We start from the raw sequence: 22,198 nt of genomic DNA, 5'->3' as shown, positions 1-22,198 counted from the left end.
CAGCATTTCCCACCAAAGCTCCTTCCAACGGCCGTTCCCTCCCTGAACTACCTCAGCGTTTCCCACTGTGGTGTTGCAATTCTCTACCCCTCCCCCCCACTCCGTGTTGGGCTGCTTGGTGCTACGTGCGATTCCACCCACATCCCATGAGCTATACACCAATCCGTGGAGATAAGGACTGATAACGTTATGGAGCCTCTCTAAATGACCTCTCTGGAGCTTTTACAAAAACTGCCTGTATTCAAGACATGCATCAGCGTAATCCTACTGATGTTCCTCTTTTGGCTCCTGCTACACTCAGACTACTGATAAAGGGAGCCCCTGCCATGCTCAAACCTTTTCTCATTGCAAAAGGGGATGAGATCCAGAGAGACTTAAATTATAACGAATTGGTAAATCTAACACGAACTGTTGGAAATAGTGGGGAGGAAGAATTAGAACCAAGAGGATTACCCACTTGGGCAACATTAGTGCATGAAACTATAAATCATGCCCGAGCAATGGGATGGAATGAAATTCTCAATGAAACAAAAAAATATATGTCGCACTGTTAGGCAAATTAAACAATTGCATCAAAATAATTCTCAGGAACGAAAACCCTCTGACCGACAATCTAGGGGTCAGGAGTGGAGAAATGAACTATGGAAGCAAGCATTGTCACTAGGAATTCCTAGAGCCGCGATTCAGAGACAGCCTACCAGCGTCATTCTGAATCTAATTCAGGCATTTCAAAAATGTATCACTTCAAATGCTCCAACTCCCCCGTCTCCAGCTCCCAGAAAAAAAAAAAAGATAACCCTTTCCTCCCTCAAGAGGATCAGTTGCAAAACACAAGATCAAAAAACTGATAAGGTCCAGATGGCAACTGGGCCTGCCGGTCCGGCAAGTAAAAGCTTATCAGTGGATAAATGAGAACGGCCCTTACATTTTAATTCCGGTTGGTCCTCAACAACAATTAATAAAATTTTTAATTGATACTGGTGCACAAATTTCAATAATTACACAGCGAGATGCCAATAAGCCGGCAAAAGGTTAAAATTACTGGAGTTACAGGAATTAGCACTGTGTGCCAGACAGCAAAAGTTAATTTATGGCTCCCTGGTGAAAAACATGTAACATCTCTTTGCTTTGCGATCAAGGAGCATTATGAAAATATCCTGGGTTTTGACGCATTGAATGGCCGGACCTGGCATTTGCCAGATGGTAGTCTGTGGTCTTTTGGTTCAATTGCCAACCCTAACCCTAATAAAAATCAACAAGCTGCCACAGTGCGTGTACTTCATGCAGCTCCAGCACTTCCCAAATCAAAAATTACTAATGTCCCACAGTATCCAATTTCTGCTACAGCACGAACTGGAATTTCTAAAGTAATTGCAGATTTAGAAAAATGACAGATTATTTCCCGAACTCACTCCCCATACAATTCTCCTGTTTGGCCAGTCCCCTAAACCAGACAGGAGGTGGTGTTTAACAGGTGATTATCGGCGTTTAAATGCTAATACAGCCCCACTGACACCGGCAGTTCCCAACATTGCAACTTTAACGGCTACACTGCAAGCCGCCGCACGTCCTTGGATGGCAGTGCTAGATATAAAAGACATGTTTTTCATGGTCCCTTTAAGGGAAGAAGATAAAAATTTGTGTTTACATGGGAGGGTATCCAATATACCTTTAACAGACTCCCACAGGGATATAAACACTCATCCACAATTGCTCATGCTGCACTTGCTGAACTTTTACAGACAGTTTCACTCCCTGCAGAGGTAAAACTATATCAGTATATAGACGATATTCTAATTGGAGGATCCTCTCCTAACAAGGTGGGAGAAGGGGCAGCAACAGTTTGGCAAACATTGCATGAAGCAAAAATTGAAATTCCACCTGAAAAATGTCAGGGACCAAGTAAAGAAGTGAAATTCCTGGGCACTTGGTCGATTGCTGGAAGTGCACCAATCCCACCAGATACTCTAAATAAAATAGAACAATCAGAAATGCCCCAATCTAGAAAAGAATTACAACAGCTAATGGGCACTTTAGGATATTGGAGCAAACATGTACCTGGATTCTCCATCATTGCCCGTCCACTGTATTCACTTTTACGAAAAGGAAAATCGTGGAGATGGGATTCAGACCATGAAGAAGCAATTAAAACTCTAATACTGGAATTAAAAACATATTAATCCCTAGGACCTGTTCATCCTCGTGACCCTATTATAGGAGAATGGGGTTTTGCAGAACATGGTACTTACTGTAACTTACTTCAAATCGGCCCTGATGGGCCAAAGAGACCTTTACTGTTTAGCTCAACTGCATTTAAAGAGACAGAACAAAGCTATACAGAGTGGGAAAAGGGTCTTTTGTCTCTAGTCCACGCAATTAAACAAGTTGAGAAAATACGTCAAGAACAAGCTGTTCAGACAGGTCCCTTTAATTTATTAGACACAATCCTAAAAGGGACTGCTCCCCCAGAGGGAATTGCACAAAAACCTACAATTAGGAAACGGTATGCCTATCTAGTGGGTGTGGCAGATGAAATGCAATTAACTGAAGGACACACAAAAGTTTCTAAATTACAAATGCCTATTAATACTGACCCCCTAGCATTACAACAACCATTCAAACCTTCACCAATTTTAGATGCACCCCCCTTCACTGAAGATTCACCAACCGAGGGTGTCTGGTTTTCCGATGCCTCAGCAAAAAGAGTGGATGGTAAATGGCAATATAAAGCTGTTGCATTAGAAATCAAAACAGGCAAACAAGTTATTGAAGAGGGTGAAGGCAGTGCTCAAGTAGGAGAGTTAAGAGCAGTTGTTTTGGCAGCACAAAATGAAGCAAAAGCCATTTATGTAGACTCTTATGCTGTCTAGGCAGGCGCCACACAGTGGCTTTGTCAATGGGAAGCCCTAAACTGGGAGATAAATAAATCACCAATCTGGAGAACTGAAGACTGGCAATTACTATTAACCATGGCCAGAAAAACACCATTCCAAATAGGATAGGTAAAAGCTCATGCTAACGACAATAAACCAGCTACAAATTGGAACCAAAGGGTGGATGAATTGACAAAAATTAGGAAGATAGACACTGAAAATTCCTCAAACCCCACATGGTATCGATTGGGAGAATGGTTACATCAAAAATTAGGCCGCATGTGTCAAGAAGCACTTTACTTCTCAGCTCGAAGCTGGGGATGGCCCCTCAGTAGAAAAACATGTGAAACCATCCTCACTGAGTGCCCCCAGTGTAAATTAAAATTGCAGATGGACCTTCCTGCCAAAGCACCACCTGTACACATTAAAGAGGGGAAAACTTTGTGGTCTACTTGGCAAATTGATTACATTGGTCCTTTAAAATCCTCTGCTGGGTACAAACATATTTTAACAGGTGTAGAGATAATCTGGACTCCTTACAGCTACCAAGTGCCAGAAGGCTAATGGACAGAATACTATCTGAGGCCTTTCCTCATGGTTCTCAATTTTACCTGTCCCTGATTCTATCCAGAGTGACAATGGCTCACACTTTACTAGTAAAGAAGTACAAGAATGGGCAAAGCAAAAGGAAATAAAGTGGGTATTTCACACACCTTATTACCCACAATCTAATGGTATAGTTGAACGAGCCAATGGACTGCTGAAAAAATATCTTAAACCACATGAAGGACAATGGGACAGCCGTCTTTCTGAAATTTTACAGCAGTTAAATAATCGGTATGGTCCCTATGGAAGTCCAATTACCCGAGCCTTCTTAACACCTTCTTCAGAAAAAAACCTAAACAATGAGCACACCTGGTCCTCAATGAAAGCAGGACAGCCCCTGATGGCAAAAATACCATCTGTAGGAACAATACCAGTAACCCTGGTCAAGCCACGAGGATTTTTATCATGGGATGCTATTGATAATAATGGAATAAAACATAAAATCAGTACTAGATGGATTTATCCAGCATCCTAAGGGGTAACCTGTTCGGCCTCCCCCCACCGAGACAGTTAGCTTTTCTTTCCTTTTCAGAAATAACCAACTCCAACAACAACACCGTGGAAACACACACCACACCCAGCGAGTCCACCAGTAGCACTGTGGAAACAACCCTCATCTTCAATATGAGACTCTTCACAGCATTGTGCCTACCCTTTCTCTCCCTCACCATTATACATCAATTGCCACAACGACGGTGGCTATACGCCTCTTCTTCTCTCTTTCTTTTTCTGCTCATGAGAGTACTTACAATGGCTCACACATCAAATCCTTGGGATCTTGCATTACTAAGTTACACTGGAAGCATCAAAACACTACAAGACAAGGCAGGTCTAAATCTTGCTATTTTAGTTCTACATGAAAATGAAATATATGCAAAGAACGAATGGGGATGGGATAACTCTCAGTGAATGGCTCAACTTCAAGCCACAACAGGAGAGAGAATACAAATTGGGTGTCGAGTGATCGATGGACCTACTGACCATAGACCAACAGAAATTAAAATATTTTACACTGATTTTACTAAACCAGAAAACAACAATGATTGTTATAAAATAACAGAACCAAATTTAGATTGTTGGCACAATTCTACCTTCTCTAAACCTGTAATTGCATTTTGTATGTGGGGCCATAGAAACACAGAACTACTATCTGATTTTACAATTAGCACATGTAGTATGTGGAACTTGTGTGCAACAGGATGGTCATGGACCCACGCTCATATAGGCTATAATGGATATACACCCCATACTCATCTTGCCGAATCCCTAAATTTGTCTGTAGTAGCCTTACGCAATAATTTTGCCTTCCAAAAATGGGTTATAAAAACTGAAGATAAAGATTGGCAAATTCCGTACCTAAAAGGGACAAGTGGAGACACTATTTCAATAGGATGCTGAATTGAAAATCACACTCAGTGTACAACAGCTTCACATATTATTGTAGATTACATTGGAAGAAGGCATGGGCATGGCCCTGATAACACACACACACACGTACCTGTCATTTTGGGCATGAATGTTGGTACAATTTTACTATATTCCACTCAGCACTCATAACATGTATTTTGGCAGACCCCAAGTCTCATTCCAGGTTGGCTCTCCAGTTCAAAATTGAAATTCAACAGCCATCTTTACCAACTCAACCTCCTATTAAATTGTCTCCTCACATTTATAATACTGGTCCTTACATAATTAAAAATATAGGGCAACAACAAGTCCTCTTTAACCCCAGTTGGTCTCTAAAAAGAGTGGAGCTAGCACTACAAATTGATGTGTCAGAAATTAAACCAGACTGTTCTGCCTTTCTAAGACTTGCCCACACTGACTGCTTAGCATGGTTACATGGATAATCTCTAAAACAATCCCAGCGTACACAACGGGATACCACTGGGTTATTGGGAACAGGATTAGGAATACTAAACACCATAGATGCTGAAGTCCTAATGAACAAATTAACTGCTACTACCAAAGACCTGATCAAATTGGAACACCCACTAAAATCATCTTTATCAGCCTTAAGAGCAAGTCAATGGCTTCTATCAGATGTTTTACCTCACTGGGAACGAATTGAAGAAAATGATCATCAATTAGTTACAAAAGCTCTCGGAGCAACCCAAAGTAATGCTTCTCTTGCCTTGAGTTGTATCCAAGCACAATTGTGGATACAGTCTATAGTAGCAGCCATTATTAAAGAAGGAGAAGGAGGAACCCTACCCACTGAAATCCGTAAATTGATCTGGGACAACGCCTCAGAATTTGAAAGATTTTGTATATTTAGGTTTGGAGGATGGTTAAACAGATTACTCAGTTACAAAAGTATCCCCGTGTGTACACCATCCCAAAATAATTTTTTTTTTAAGTTAATCAAACACAAAATTTCCTTCAATTGTAATTGGATTATGGCATCCTCTGTTTATAGGCATAGAGGCAAGAGGCAACCACACTGCCGCTCTATGGACAAGATAAATTGACTTTAGACACGGGGTGGATTGTGGTGGTGCAATTCTTACCCCTCCCCCCCGCTCCGTGTTGGGCTGCTTGGTGCTACGTGTGATTCCACCCACATCCCCCGAGCTACACACCAATCCGTGGAGATAAGGACTGATAACGTTATGCAGCCTGGCTCCTGCCCGCTCCCGATTGCTCGGAAACGGCTATAACGGCCCATCATCTCCTAATGGCCTGGCACACCTGTTCTTGGGATATGGTCAAATGGGAACAATAACAGAGTCGCACATTCATCAAATTCTTGTGTAACTGCTGGAAGGCACCAGAAGGTATTTGACAAAAGCCAATTATCTTGGACCCTATAAACTGCGACCAGCAGGGAGACCCTTTGAGCTCTCCTGGATCGCAGTGGGCCTGTGACCAGCATCTCCCCTGAGCTGGGATGCCTCTCAGGTACCAAACCCTTAAGGTGTCGTCTGCTCCAAGGCCAGGGTGAAGTCCCCCGCTGGAGTCTCAATTATCGCCCGCTGAGGAATGCCAAGGCATTGTGAGTATTTGCTCTAAACTCGAGAGGGAAATTTTCTTTGAGCTAGCTTCTTTCACCCATTCTTTCTCTGTTTCTGTGTGTGCGTGTGTGTGTGTATGTACCTTTATTTCTGTGTGTGTTTGTCCGTTTTGTGTTCATTCTACTGAATCCAAACACCTTTGTTTCCGTGTGTTTGTCCGTTTTGTGTATGCGCATGAATATATGTAGAAATTAAGGTACCATTAAGTAAGTTAGTGTGAATCTTGTCATTTTAGAATCTGTGAATAAGTCGCTTTTCTTCCCTTCAGTATTTCTGAATTATTTTGTAATAATAAATTGCTGTTAGTTATTAATAAACCTAGATTTCTTACTAAATCATTACTGTGCCAATACTTTCATCCGCGACACCCGCTGAAGCCTACCTGCCGCCATCCCCTCCCTAAGTTACCTCAGCGTTTCCCACTGAAGACCCCCCCCAGCAACATCCCATACGTGAGGTACCTCAGCATTTCCAGCTGAAGCCTCCCCCCATGCTGTCCCCTCCCTGAGTTACGTCAGGGCTCCTTGCTGAAGCCTTTCTGGTGCTCCCTTGTCCTTGAAGTACCTCAGCCTTTCCCACTGTAGCCCATTCAGCACTACTCCCTCCTTGAGGTACCCCAGCGTTTCCCACCGAAGACCCGCTAGCGTAGTCCCCTCTCAGAGGTTCCTCAGCTTTTCCTGTTGAACCCCCCAATGGTGCCATCCCCTCCCCGAGGTACCTCAGCAATTCCCACCAAAGCCTCCCAGTGCCTTCCTCTTTCTGAGGTACCCCAGTGTTTCCCGCCCAAATTCTTCAGTGCTGTCCCCTCTGTGAGGTACCTCAGCATTTACCGCAGACAGTCCTTCGGTGCCTTCCCTTCCCTCAGGTACCTCAGTGTTTCCTGCCAAAGCCCCGCCAGTGCCATCCCCTCTCTGACGTACCTCAGCGTTTCCCATCGAAGCCCCCACTGGTGCTTTTCCCCCCTGATGTACCTCAGTGTTTCCCCCTGAATTCCTCCGGGTGCCACCCCCTCCCAGAGTTACCTCAGCATTTCCCGCCGAAGCCCCCCCGTTGCTTTCTCCTCTGTGAGGTAGCTCAGCGTTTCCCACCGAAGCCCCCTGGCGCCATCCCCTCCCCGAAGTACCTCAGTGTTTCCTGCAGAAGCCCTCCTGCTGCCGTGCTCTCTCTGATGTACCTCAGCATTTCCCGCCAAACACCACTGGGTGCCGTCCCCTCTCTGAGCTACCTCAGCATTTCTCTCCTATGCCTGCCTGGTGCCCCCCCAGTGCCGTCCCCTTCCCGAGCTACCTCAGCATTTACCTCTGAAGCCCACCCCCCGACGCCGTCCCCGCCCTGAGGTACCTCAGCTTTTCCCGCTGAAGCCCGCCCCGGTGCCGTGCCGTCCCCGCCCTGAGGTACCTCAGCGTTTCCCACCGAAGCCTCCCAGTGACTTCCTCCTTCTGAGGTACCTCAGCGTTTCCCGCCCAAATTCTTCAGTGCTGTCCCCTCTGTGAGGTACCTCAGCATTTACCGTGGAAAGTCCTTCGGTGCCTTCCCCTCCCTGAGGTACCTCAGCATTTCCCGCCGAAGCCCCCCCGTTGCTTTCTCCTCTGTGAGGTAGCTCAGCGTTTCCCACCGAAGCCCCCTGGCGCCATCCCCTCCCCGAAGTACCTCAGTGTTTCCTGCAGAAGCCCTCCTGCTGCCGTGCTCTCTCTGATGTACCTCAGCATTTCCCGCCAAACACCACTGGGTGCCGTCCCCTCTCTGAGCTACCTCAGCATTTCTCTCCTATGCCTGCCTGGTGCCCCCCCAGTGCCGTCCCCTTCCCGAGCTACCTCAGCATTTACCTCTGAAGCCCACCCCCCGACGCCGTCCCCGCCCTGAGGTACCTCAGCTTTTCCCGCTGAAGCCCGCCCCGGTGCCGTGCCGTCCCCGCCTTGAGGTACCTCAGCGTTTCCCACCGAAGCGCCCCGATGAAGTCCCCTCTCTGAGATACCTCAGCGTTTCCCTCCCACGCCCGCCTGGTGCCATCCCCTCCCCGAGGTTCCTCACCGTTTCCCGAGGTACCTCAGCATTTACGCCTGAACCCCCCGCCCCCGGCGCCGTCCCCTCCCTGAGGTACCGCAGCATTTACCGCTGAAGCGCCCGCCCCGGTGCCGTCGCCTCAGCATTTACCGCTGAAGCGACCCCCCCCCCATCCGCCCCCGGCGCTGTCCCCGCCCTGAGGTACCTCAGCATTTCCCGGCTAAGGCCCCCCCGGTGCTAACCCCTCTCTGAGGTACCTCAGAGTTTCCCGCCGAAGCCCCCCCCAGTGCCGTCCCCTCTGTGAGGTAGCTCAGCGTTTCCCACTGAAGTAAAGCCTCTGCATTATCCCCTCCCTGAAGTACCTCAGCTTTTTTCACTGAAGCCCACTCGGCGCCGTCCCCTCCCCGAGGTACCTCAGCATTTCCCGCCGAAGCTCCGCCCGTGCCGTCCCCTCCCCGAGGTACCTCAGCGTTTCCCGCTGAAGCCCCCTCCGCGCCGTCCCCTTCCTGAGGTACCGCAGGCTCTGCCTCTCGCGCACCCTAACGCTCCAACAGCGGCTCTGTCCTCGCCCTGCCCCGCTTCAGCGTTCACCTTCCCGCCCCGCCACTGTCCCGCCACACTCCCTCCTGCTGTGGCATCATCACGGGCTTCACCTTCAGCACCAGCGCCCGCATCTCAGCGCTGCCCACCGGCCAGCCCGGGGCTGCCTTCCCTCAAAGCCACTCTGGCGTTTCCCGCGTCGCCCCGTCCCTCCCCCGGCCGGTGCCGTGGTGCTGCGCCTGTCGAGGCACCTCGGCATCTTCCCCTGGTGCCCGCGGGCTGCCCGCCCGTCGCCTTCCTCCTTCCGAAACCACCTCGTCCCTCACCCCGCTGCTTCCCCCCGCCTTGGTGTCAGGGTGGACTCACCAAGTCCCCTCCGCGGTCTCCCGCCAACCCGCCGCTCCCTCTCTGCGCCGCCTGCCTTCGCGCCGCCGCCGCCGCACCTGGAAGCACGCGCCGCTGACCCCACGCAGCGCGCCCCGCCGCCGCGCGGCCCCGCCCACCCCGCGTACGAGCCAATCCCGTCCGAACCCGGCACCGGGCCCCGCCTCCCGCCTCGCGCCCCGGGACCGCCCGCGGGCCGCGCCACGCGCCGGCAGGGAGGCGCTGACCCACCCGGGACAGCACCAAAGAGCCCGTAAATTCCCCCAAACAGCCGTCTCGAACACTGAGTGAGAGCTACAGAGCGTTTAGATTTCATGGTTAGGAAAGGTTCAGCCAGTTAATGAAGAGCAGACACTTGCTGAGACACTGAAGGTAAACCTGCTTGCCAGACCCAGGAGCACAGGCTCGCCAGGAGCCCAGCAGCCCCTGCTGAGGCACCGCCCCCCAGGGGAACTTCTGTCATCAGTTAGAGATGATGCTAGCACACCAGTTACAGACTAACTCGCCGTGCTGAGCAGGACTGGAAGCTCAGTTCTGAAGGTCCTCGCTTCCCCACCCCTACCCCCTTGCTGGAGGAGCAGGACTGAAGTGTCCAGCTCTAGAAGATAACCAGCTTCTATCTGGAGTTTGAACAGTCTCTCTAGTTTTCTTCCAGAGGCTTAATAATCACCACAGAGGCTTAAGGCTTTCCAGATGTCTCGTTCCTGAGAAACCTTCTACAACAAAGTTATAGCACTACACAGTACACTACAGTCACTCTTTGCTGCAACTAAAACAAAAAAAGACACAGCCATGGACAAGTAATTCTAGACCCAAGTTCCTGTTTTCTTATTGATGGTGCTGTGTTCACTCTCTTGGTGATAATCCATTTTCAGCAGGTTCCCATGCAACACATACACAAGCATTTGGTTCCCACTTCAGGCAGCATGAGCTGAGCTAGAGCTGGTGGTTATCCCTGGGGGTTGCATCAGGGAAAGAGGATGGGAAAGTGATGGTGGCAGTACTAATCAACTGTTAAACATCAGAAGAAAAAACTAGGCTTCCAAGCAGAGTACCTTGGCGCTGAGTAAGCCTTTTATGCTCCATTTTGAAAATTTTCCCAGCACGGTGTACTAACACGGATGTGTTTTCACTACTTTTCATTTAAAACAAGTCTTCTCTGGCTATCTCCATTTTTGCATCAAGCAAGCAGATTTTCTCTGCATTTGAATTACTCGATACCATTCTTATTCTCAGAATGTGCAGAGGCTAAGGTATCCAACCACCTCATGAGAGACTCGTTGAGGAACCAGCACAAAAGGTGAAAGCTGCTATCTGCAGGCCAAGATGTAGGAACTGCGTCAGTAACCACCTCTACGTGTCTCCAGTCTATCAAGATAAACCTATCCGAGGAGGAGGAGAAGGTGAGGAGGGAGCGAAGTGCATCTTAGACAAGCACAGATTGAAATTGAGCTATAGAAACTTGTTACTGTGCTGTACAACTCAGTAATAAGTTTCCATAAACATTTGTATCTGTATAAATATATATTTACTAGCACATATTTCCTTACACCTTGGAGAACTCTCTTGCATTCATGTACCTGTGCAGTGGTGCATGGTGGGGATTTCACTGGCTGACTGCAAACTCACAGGGAATGGTGCATGCAACTCTGGCTGAGCAGAAAGAAGAGAGTGTAGGAGAAACTTACAAGGTCCTTGCCAGATAATGGCCATTTTTCCTCTTTTCAGAATATAGTAACTAAATATTCTTGATCTGTTAGTATGGTTTTGATGATGAATACCCTCTACTATCACTCTGCAGGATGGTGTTTTCTTAAAGTCCCATCGCAATGCATGCAGATGTGCATATGCGTGTGTGTGTTTATTACCACACACCCCTACTACAGAATTTTCTGTTGAGTTCCACATCAGCTAAAAGGCATTAAAGCCTGCATTTCCAATCACCGTGCCTTCTCTAAACTTGAGACCTTGTGGGCATCTTTCCCCCTGGTTTTACCCAGGATGTTCAGCATGGCAGTCTCGGTTTGCTGAAGAAAATAGAGTCTAGGATGGGACCCTCCATGCCCCGTGGCTCCCACTGGCTGCTCAGGGCCTTGATCACTCCTGTGCCAGTGAGTCTTCAGCAGCCACCCAGAGCCAATCCAGCCTTGGTGAGCCCTGATATGACATGATGGCAGTGAAAGAAAAAACAAAAGTTGGCTAACAGCTCTGATGCTGCACCTCTGCAGCAAGCATGCTCTGTGCTCCTAGGAGCTGTCTGGACCAACCTTGTACTGGCATTACCAAGAGGAAAGTCTGTCTTTGAAACACCTTGGGCAGGGATGAACACCCAGGCGGGCACCACCCCTTAAGAAGCACAAGCGCCTTAAGCGGTCTGGCTTGAAAGCAAAAGGTACTTCCTCCTGTGCAATGCAGCTGGCTCTGGGGTGGCAACCAGCCAGTAGTTCACTCCCAGAGTGACCCACACTTAGAGAGTCAAGCAGCTTCCTTCAAGGTGCTCAGAGAGGCACGTCCCGTAGGCTGGGCTGCTGTCAGTGCCAGTGGCGGGGTGTTTGCTTACAGGCTGCTCCTCTGACCCAGATTTAGCACATCTAGCAAGGAGAGGAACACACACAACCTGTGTCAGTGACATATCACAAGCAAACACCTGACAGTATCCTTGCAAAGACAAAGCAGGACTCAGATCAAAGATTTCTTCCCCAACCCAGCTATCTGCCAGATGCAAGTGAGTCCCTGCATAATACTCCTGAGAACAGAGCGGGTTGCAAGCTTGTGTTGAATAAGTGCTCGCATTGAGTAAGTGTGATGAGAGGAAGGGGTGCTGATCACTCTTCTTGGTTTGCTCCTGAAAAGGCATAGGCTGTTTTTCAAACACCTGTTTGGAAGGCCTGTTCCTCTGAACTCTTCACCCTAGCCACTGACTATTCAGACAGACCGCTTGCTGCTTTCTCTCCATACATCTGTGCACAAAGTGAAGAACCAGCCGGTAAGTGGTGTGTTATACAACTAAAGAAAGTCGTTATGCCATAAAGACCTTTCCAGTAATCAGTAATCCTTAGCCTCTGCATAGCCCGTTCCCTTAGAGAACTCAACAGGTTACGTGAATAGGAAAGAAAGTGAAAGCAGGCACAGAGGTGAAGAAGCTGGCTGGACCTTCTATGGCAGGCAAAGAGAGCTGAGCAAGGAAGACCTCCAGATGCTTGTCCCACCAGGTTCCTGGCAGATGCAGCCTGCCTTTCTATAGCTCAACCCCAACAGGAAGAAGTCCACATCCAAGAATTCAATACCTTGTCTGTTTAGTCCCCAAAAGACCTTCCCTGGTAGCACTCAGTATGCTTATATGATAAGGTAGCATAAGGTACAGTTTGAATCTGTGGAAGTAGGAAGAGCTAGTTGAAGAAGAGAAGAAGCCCACAAGACCGTGCAGGCCTAAACTGGTAAACATTGTGCTAATGCGCAGGCTAACGCATAGGAAAAAATAACAGGAAGCATCACAAGTAAGAGATGAGATGGGAGTTTCCATCAGCTTTGTTAACAGAAGCAAGTATGATGGAAAACAGCATCACTACATCCAGCTTCCTAATGGAATGCCACAGTTCATATAATGGGAGACTAGTAAAAGAAGGTCTCTGCTGTGATATTGTTCCCCTCCTCCTGAACTTATGTTCCTGCTCGTGTCCCCACCTTCAGATGCACCAGCACTTTTTTAAGCATTTTGTCTCTGAAGCGTAGGTAAGGCCTACGCTCTTTTCAGTTTATTCACAGTAAATCTTGCATAGAAATATTGCGCGGTTTCATTAGCTATTATTTGTACTTCAGTGCTTTTCATCTACTCACCAACTACATGCTTACGAGTTCAGTAAAGCTCTGAAACTCACTGTTGTGACCACCCAGGTTTGCTGGGCAGCTCCCAGGAATTTTACAGCATGCGACTCTTGGTTACAAACTGGCACAGGACTGCCATGTTTGGGAAAGCTCCCTGGGAGCATCACTGACCTATTCTGACTTTCTGGATGCATCCCATGAGGATGGTGTTCAAACCCCTTCGCAGTCTGGGTCCAGCCTACCTCAAGACCCCCTGACTGGGGTGCAATTCCACAGCTGAGATACGTGGGATGCTTCAGGGGCTGCAATCCTATACTTGCAGTTTTTGCTGGACTTCGGCAGCCCTGCAGGAGTCAATGGACCAGCTCCGTCTCTCAGTTTCTCCCCTTTCCCCCGTAAACAGCCAAAATGTAAATTTCTCCGGGAACATGGGAGCTGCGGGCCGTGTGGCAGCACAGGATCGCACTGCACGGAAAAGTGCCAGCTTGACGGGAAGGACAAGGGCAGACCACCGGAGGAGCCCACGCGAGGCGGCAGCGGGATCCTGCCCGCTCCCGTCCCCGCTTCCCCGCCTGTGACCGCCGGGGGAGCCGGTGGCCCCGCTCTGCGCGCGGGGGGGCTCCCCACTTCCCCGGGCTCTGCCCCGGCCCCGGCCACCGGGTGGCAGCAGCGCTCCGTCCTCCCGCCGCCGCCGCCCGGGGCCGCGGCCGCCCATGGGGCGGGCAGAGCCGCCCCGCCCCGCACTCGGGAGGCCTGGCCGGCCAGCGGTGCGGACCCACAGAATCCGCTTGCGAACCGTGGCTCAAGGGGCCGCCGTGTGCTCTTCTCCCCGGCCGGGTATCAACCGTTTTCCCACCGCAACCAGCTCTTCTGGTGGTCGGTCCCCCCACAGGATCGGAGGTGGCCCAGACCTCTGATGCACACACAGCAAAGCCCACGCGTGAGGACAAACCTCTGCTGCTGTCCCAGGGGCCACCCAGTAACATGGCTTTGGGGCTGCTGCCTTTCCACAGGGGTCCCAGGCGGGTTATGGGCACAGGGGGAGACGGCACTTCTGGGTGACGGCAAACTACCTCATCGGCAGACTTTCCCAGACGCCTGCCCGTGTCAGGCCAGAGGACAGCAGCAGGGAGGCACCAGCTGGACCACCGTCCCAGCAGGCTAAGCATGATTCGTGAGCCAGAAGTAGGTCTGATCTAAATCTCACTTACTGCAACATAACCCCACTCCCTCTTGTTAGTGCAGAGAGAGATCAGATTATTGTCTTCTTCTAGCCTTGTCCTTGCCTCCCTTCATTTCTCCTGTGGCCACCACCAACCAGCTCTTTCAGGCTGAGCGCACACCTTGCATTCCTTCCTGTTTTCCTCACTCCCTTCTGAATTGTCCCCAGATTTGCTCCCTCTCTGAGGGCATGCATGGTGCCCACTGCTGAGGACTTTTCTCCATCTGGTCCTTCCCGGTGTTGGGGTGACTTCACACAGTGACCTCTGCTGCTCCTGCTGCCACAGCCCAAGCTGTGTTAGCTTATTTAGCAACCCTCTGGAACCGCTGACTTGGGTTCAGCTGCAGCTTCACAAGGCTTCCTGAGCCAGGACAACTGCCTAGGCACTCGCTGCCTTGTCCCCTTTGTGCAGCTGGTCCTGCCTCATGGCTCCCTCCTCAGTTGGCTCCTATTGCCTGGGACCACATTCGCCAGCAGCCACAAGCACTGGGAATGCCAGTCCCACCAGCACTCACCCCCCATGCCAGACTGATGTTGTCTTCTGCCAAACTCAGTCAATTACTGCCTACTCTGTCACCCTAGTTAACAAAAACAATAAGGGCAGAGCCAGCACAGTCCCAAGATCCATCCTGTCACTGCCAGGACAGAGCAGCAGAAACATCTACCAGCTAGGTGAGAGGCAGCCAGTCCTCTTCAAGAGCTCAATAGAGCACTATCAATCCTGCCTGAGGACCAGTGCAGGTGTTTGGGATGAAGGGAGTGCAACTTATTGCACCTGGGAAAGCTTTTTCTGGCAGGTTGCGGTTCCCTGCACATCATTGCTGTGGCATGAGGGACAGACACATGCTATGGAGGACATACCACAGTCCCAGCAGCAGCCACCTGCTGAAAGTTGCCAGGCTCTTTGCAGTTAAATCATTGCATGTTGAGAGGGGCTGCGTGAGAGACCTTGGGAACACTCCCACCTCTCGGGCCCTTGTGGCAGGGGCAGACAATGTAGCTATCCCATGCAGATAATTTAGGGAAGTCCAAGGGGTGGGGCTGGGGGATAAAACTGGATTAGCAGTTCCAATTTACATCCTCAGCACTGGTTAACTGTCATGTAATTCATACCTGGCCAGGGGAACTCCCCCTGCCTGTTCCTGTCATGCCCGGGGCAAACTTTAGAGATTAGACACAATGAGATCAGGGACCTCCAGATTAAAACCTCAAGTATCTCTGATGCTTGCTGTAGGAGTATCCCTCTCCCTCAGGTGTCAACTGCTGACATTTCAATGCTGTTTTTTCACTTATTCCCTGGCTGAGACTCACATTGGTACCCACATGCTGAGGAGGAGAGACCCTGTCCCCAAGGGTGAAAGATCCAGACAGGTGTCCGTGATAGATCCAGCAGCACCAGGGGAAGAGCTGGGTCCCTGCACCTGAGGGCCTGGTACCTCCTGAGATCCAGTCATGAGTCCCAGGGAGGAAACACAGAACAAGGAGTCCTGACATCTTTGAAAACCAAGGCAGGGACCAAGTCCTACTCCAGCATGTTCTGAGCTCACTCCACTGATCTGGGGAGGAATGGTGCTGGCCAAGTCCTGGATGGAGAGCAGAGGGGCAGATTCCTCAGGAGCTGCAAATGATTCACCACCTTTCTGCCTTTGTCCATCAGTTTTCTCTAACCAAACCATTGTTTAGATAAAGACCATTTTTCCGCAGCGCAATTATATCAACTCAACCTGCACAGTCCTATGCTGCACAGTACTTTTTTTCCTCTACTCATTCCTCACCATGTCATTCCAAATAATCCATGAAGGTCCCATTTTATAAGTAGGAAAACAAGATAAGAAGGGCTCAAATGGCCATTTGAAAAGCCAGAGGTTGGCATCAGTTTGGGGATTAGATGCTCCATGTGCTTGATATTCATGGATGAGCCAATCACCTGGTTGAGCCAGCTCTCTAAGGATGAACTTGACTGATTGAGAAAGAGGAGGTGAAGGAAGAGTTGGGGCCCTGCCAGTCACTGGCAAAGTTGCATGTTTGCACACCAGCTAGCTGTTATCTGTGTTCCAGCACTTTCCAGACTCATTCTACCCCAGCATTCAGGCATGTTAGCTGGGGTCCTGGGGTCCCTGTGGGATGCTCTCAGCATATTACAGAAGCTGTGATCAGGTGGGGACATTCTTGGGGGGATGACATTGCAGTCCCTTGCTAGTGGCTTCAGAGGTGCCATCCTGACAGGCATCCATCTCCCAGAGCTGCACAGCCCCGTGTCACACATGCAATTAAAGCTTTGCTGGTGCAGGACAGGGAAAGTTTGCCTGGATTCTCTCTGTGTGTTATTTTTTCTGTTCAGGGAGGCTATTCAAGTTTTAGGGTCACTAATCTTTCGACGTAATTCCTTTTGCAGAATTGTAATTCCCAAGGCACAACACAGAGCCAGCAGACTATTTAAAAAGCAGAATGGCACAATGGACAAACAAAGCAAAACCTCGGAGCTAAGATGTCGCCAGTGCCAAGCAGAACCAGACAGTTACTTCATGCATCTTTGCTCTGCTACTATTTCTACACCTACAGTCTGCTCTACTCGCAGTAGCATGACATTGTGAGCACATACTGCACTGTTGCCCCCAGACCCTTATCTGCAGAACTTCTACCTCACCAAGTTACTCTCCCAGTGTAGGTTTGGACAGTTGACTCTTCCTCCAAGCTAGAACTTTGTATTTGCCTAGTGAATTGCAGCCTATTTCAGTCTGTGTATCCCATTTGCCAAGATCTTATTGGAAATCTAAGCAAGGTGACCTCCAACACATTTTCCATTCTTCCTAGTCTAGTACAGTCTGCAGAAGTAGGAACCTTGATCTGTCTTCCATCACACATATCAGCAGGAAAATTCAGAGTAGCTGTACTGCACGTATGGATCCCAGAGCCGTTCCAGCAACCCTCAGACTGAAAGCCCAGTTTCCCAAAACCTCCACAACCATCCTCATCTAGATAAAATTAGGAGGGTAAGAATAGTGACAATGTCATGTAACTCTATACCAAAAGCCATATCATTCTGCTACTTTGCCCTTACTTTCTTTTCTCAAAGACTCAGGGATAAAATCACCTGGCATTATCAGTTAAAGAAGGTTGAAGTAATTTCTGTGATAATGTGGGTTGTTCTTGAAGTTTAGACCTGAATTCTCTGCAAATATGACCCCCTCAAATCCAGCTCAGATGAAGCCAAACACATACCTTCCAGAACACACTGAATGCCTGCTGTGTAAATGTGTGAATGTGTGAATTCATGGGGTTCTCGATCATCTGCTGCAGCTCTCCAGTGCCACGAGGACCAGACGTTGTAAAAGGCCTTTGTAGATTGACTTTTTGAATTAGACTTCTATGTTAGCACTGTCACAAGACTTAAGAGACAAAACGAGGACACTTTAAAAAAATAGCTAAGAGTAGATACTGGGCTGCAGGGTCCCTTCAGTGTTACCTGCACAGGATTTCTTTTTACACTTGCAACAGATCTCTCCCCCTATTAACACTCCAAATGCAAACACCAGGTTAACATGGGGCATTTTGTTACCAGCACAAGGATGGCATGGCACTTCACCTCGGTTTGTAATCAGCTAGCTCATCAGATGATGCTGGCTTCTCCCCTCCCTTTTCCCTAGTTACTGATAAACTCTATGAATACTGATAATTGTTCCCTGATGTTGCTCTTTTCTTTATAAGGGACTCCTGCTAGGGTGTGTTTGTAAAAGAGGCAGGGGCAGGGCAGTCTTCAGCCAACAACCTCCAGTGCTAAAGACTGACCAGTTAGAAGCAGCTGTAGGCTAATACTAGCACTTATTAAGGACTTTTCACAAGATTGCAAAAAACGAGCAAAACCTGTACTAACCCTGTTTACAGGTTGGAGAGAGAACTGTAATCTGCAAGAGACAGGCAAAATTTATAGCAAATACCCGAGTGGAAGGATCTGGTATCATAAACTGTGTTTTGGAAACCCTGGATTCTGCTTCTGACACTGAGAAAGTAATTTTTCTGTGTCTCAGTTTCATTCAGTAAAATAAATGGGAGATTTGCTACCGACATCCTTTGAAAACGGAACAGAGATGGCACTGTAGGTGCGAAGAGTTGTGAGTGGTGCTGACTGACATCTACTGGTAAACTAAACACAGTTGATGAGGTAAATCCAGAAGCTTGGCTGTATTTGAGGGGGTCTGGGGATTTACGTGTTCCTTTTAAACATGAAAAGTTAGGCTTGCTCATTGTTGAGACAAATGCATCATATTCTTGGAGAGACACAGAGAAGAGACACTGCCAGGAGTTTTCCATACTCACGCCATTGCTGGTCGGGGCCACCCCTCCCCAGATGCCTGAGCCTGCTTTCAGACTCTGCCATGCCCCTCCCTGAGCACATCAGTGAACCTCTCCTTGTCTGACTTGTGCTTTGATACCGTGGTTAGGACACTGCTTTCTTCCCTCTCGGCTGGATTTGAGAGTGCTTTAAGGCAGCCTCTCCTTCGGAGCACACACAGCACCCACCAGAATGGGGCTCAGACCCTAGCCCCTGCAACTGCCAACACAAATAACTGTGGTGGTGTTATCTCTTCAGAGCACCTTATACTTTTCCAGACCTCCTCCAGAAGATTTTAACCACCTCAAGCGACAGCTGTGACACTGCAGTTTGGAAGGCTACCCTCTGCAAATTGGAACAAAACACAGCCATGCACCTGCTATAGAGGAAAAAGTACTTTACTTTCCCCATCAGACTAAATAATACCAGCTCCTGATGGGAGGCCTGACAACACACATCTGAAAAGAGAAGCTGTATGAACTTATCATTCAGTGTATTTACATTATTTCTCAATCAGCTTGAAGACACAATTAACAATTAGACACAGGTGATTGCTGGGGACAAGTAATTTCCTTGCCCTACTCTAGGAAACATCATATACATGACAGTGTGTTGACAAGGAACAGACGAGACAGTTGCACGGAGACATACAAGTAAGAGAGAAGACATTAATGCAGGCACAGGCATAATCCGGGTCAGAACTTGTTTTACACTGAGCAGCACTGGCACCACCAAAGTCACAGCACAGGGTGAAGGGAGCGGTCTTTCTGCCAGAAAGGGGGGAAGGAGCTCACTGACCAGTCTGTTGATGGACCCAGGAGACCACTGTAGCCTGCAGTTCTTGTCTGATCCTAGCCAGAGCTGGTTCAGGACTCCTCAACAGGGCAGGATGACTGCTGCCCCCCCCAGCCCAAAGGAAGGGGGGGCAAGGGGGAAGCCCTGGTAAGCTGGGCTTGCAGCTCCTCCAGTTGCCACAGACAGGCAGAGTGAGGGTCAGACATCTCTCCCAGCTGCAATAGCCCCGTGAAGATTCCCATGCTCTCCCTTTGCAGGGGAAAGCTGGCTTCCCAAGTTTTGGGCATGAACAAACCCTGCAGCACAAACACAACCGTTTTGGTCCTCCAGTTGCCCTGAAGAGCAGACCACAATGCCTGTGAGCTGGTTGCCTGAGGCTGATGGTCACTGTCCCGTGGATCTGAGCCCAGCTGCCACACCCTTGTCCTCTTGCATTACCTGCCTTCCCTGATGCTTATGGGGGTCCCTGTGCACAAAGGAGCAGAATGGTGGAGGTTGCCTCCCAGCGCATAGTGACAGCAGGGCTCTTGCACTGCACTGCAGTGGCTGCAGCATCCCTGCCTCAGTGGGCAAGTTATCCATGGGGCTGGTCTTGTGGGTGTTTGGCACAGCTTGGGAGGAGAACAGAAACACCAGGCAATGCAAAGAGGGAGGTCTTGTGCCACCTTTTCTGTTGAGCAGAACAGCCAAGCAACACTCTCCCTGTCAGAAATCTGAGGCTTTATAAAGCCAGGCCTTACAGACAATCACTTTCACCTTCATTTTCTTGGCAGGACCCGAATTAGGATCCTGTTGCCCTCATAGTAGTTGCTGCTATGTTAAGGCGCTGAGCCTCAGCCAGCAATGTATCTTCCACTGACTCTTATCAGCACAGGATCAACACCCTGAAGCAGACAGTTGCTGCTTGAGTCTCTCCCATAGTGCCAGACTTAGTTCTTCACAGATCAGTATCCCAAATATTTGGTATCTATGCAGTAACACAGACTCAGGACCTCACACAATATTCTGAGTCTGTGGAAAAGGCAGGCACTCCTTCAGAGACTCCAAAAGAGTGGCCTATATTTTTGATTTTGTAATTAGGCCTCAGTAACCATAGTTTGCTATTGAGCTAGGATCTAAAACAAGGTCTTACAAATGAATTTAAGGAAGAACCTTACTCTGTGCCTTTCAACACAGAGCACCTGATTCATTAACTGCAGGGGGCTGTGTGCACTCTTCAGGCCCATTACAGAGCACAGAGCTCCTCTGTTCAATTACAATCTAGCATATGGATTTTCTGTTTAATTAAAATTTGGAAAAACAAACAAACAAACAAAGGCCTATTTCAGGAAGTTCTCCTGACATAGGCTGTTTTCTTCTGAAAAATAAAATAGCTTCAGTGCTGAGAGTAGGAAGAAGCAAGCAACATCATTGTTCTGAGTTCAGCTGCAAAAGCTGAAGGTAAGAAGCTCTTGCTCAGTTCTGAATTCAGTGGAACTGGGAGTCAAGAACTGTGGCAATATCTCACAGATGAGTCTTGTCCCCAGCGGCAGGGCCAGTTGATGGGAAGTGAGCTGTGAGACCCTGCAGTTCCTGCATCCACAGCTCCTGGCTGAAATCTAAGCTCTGTGTGGGCTGGGTGACAAGGTCTCACAGCTCCTGCCAGGCTCTCACAGCTGAATGACCCCCTGCTTCAGTTTATCATGGTGTCTTGTAGCTGTGACAGCCCTGGAGCCTGGGCTGTCTGGAGACAGGTCTGATCCTGAGGTCCTTCAGACACTCCCAGGGAGGCTTTCCCCAGAACACAGCAACACATCCATCTTAAAAAGGTGGCAATACAGAATGCCAGTGCACATGGTCCCCACTAAACCTGTCACTACATCACATAGCACACTAAACAGTGTAGCACTGGGAGTTCTTAGCAGTGGTCTGGTACAACTCATTTGTATCGACATTAAGCCCACAGAGCCTATTTGAGGTTAACTATTGTGGAATACCAGTGATTAAGATATCTGAAAAACATTTACAGTGGTCCTGTAATAGCAGCCATAGTCTGCACCAACTACAAGGAAAAAGAAGTCTCAGCAAAGTGAAAAATGCCTGGAAAAGAAGTATTTTGCATGTGGTTGAAAAACTGACATTCATCTCATTTTCACAATATTCTTCAACTGAAATGGTGTCAGCACCCACAACTGCAAACCAAATTGTTTCCCTGACAAAAAAAGAGAAGCATCACAACTTCATAAATATGGTGCTAGTTTTGTGAAGTAACTTGAAATGCAATTTAAGGAGTGTGAAAATAGACATTAGGAGACTTCTTAGTGTCAACCACTGTGTTAGAAACCATATAACCAGAAGTCTGTTCCCTAACACTCAGACCTAGGACTCTACCAAGTAACAACTGCCTCTCCATTTATGATATTTCAGATCTCCTCCCAATTACACAGGGAGTCAGCTGCCATTTTAGTTATCCAGAGTTAGGTGTTAGTATCCTCTTTTCTCAACATCTGAATCTAAGGTACAGAGAGAGTTACTAAAGCGTTCTGGAAACAAACTACAACAGAACAAAACTGTTGGCAACCAGAGAGGCACAAACAACTAAATTTCTCCTTTCCATATCACA

This window comes from Strix uralensis, chromosome 7, assembly GCF_047716275.1.
Source record: "Strix uralensis isolate ZFMK-TIS-50842 chromosome 7, bStrUra1, whole genome shotgun sequence".
In the NCBI taxonomy this organism is placed as follows: domain Eukaryota; kingdom Metazoa; phylum Chordata; class Aves; order Strigiformes; family Strigidae; genus Strix; species Strix uralensis.
The sequence above is the reverse complement of the archived record's forward strand: the minus strand, read 5'-3'. Positions refer to the sequence as shown.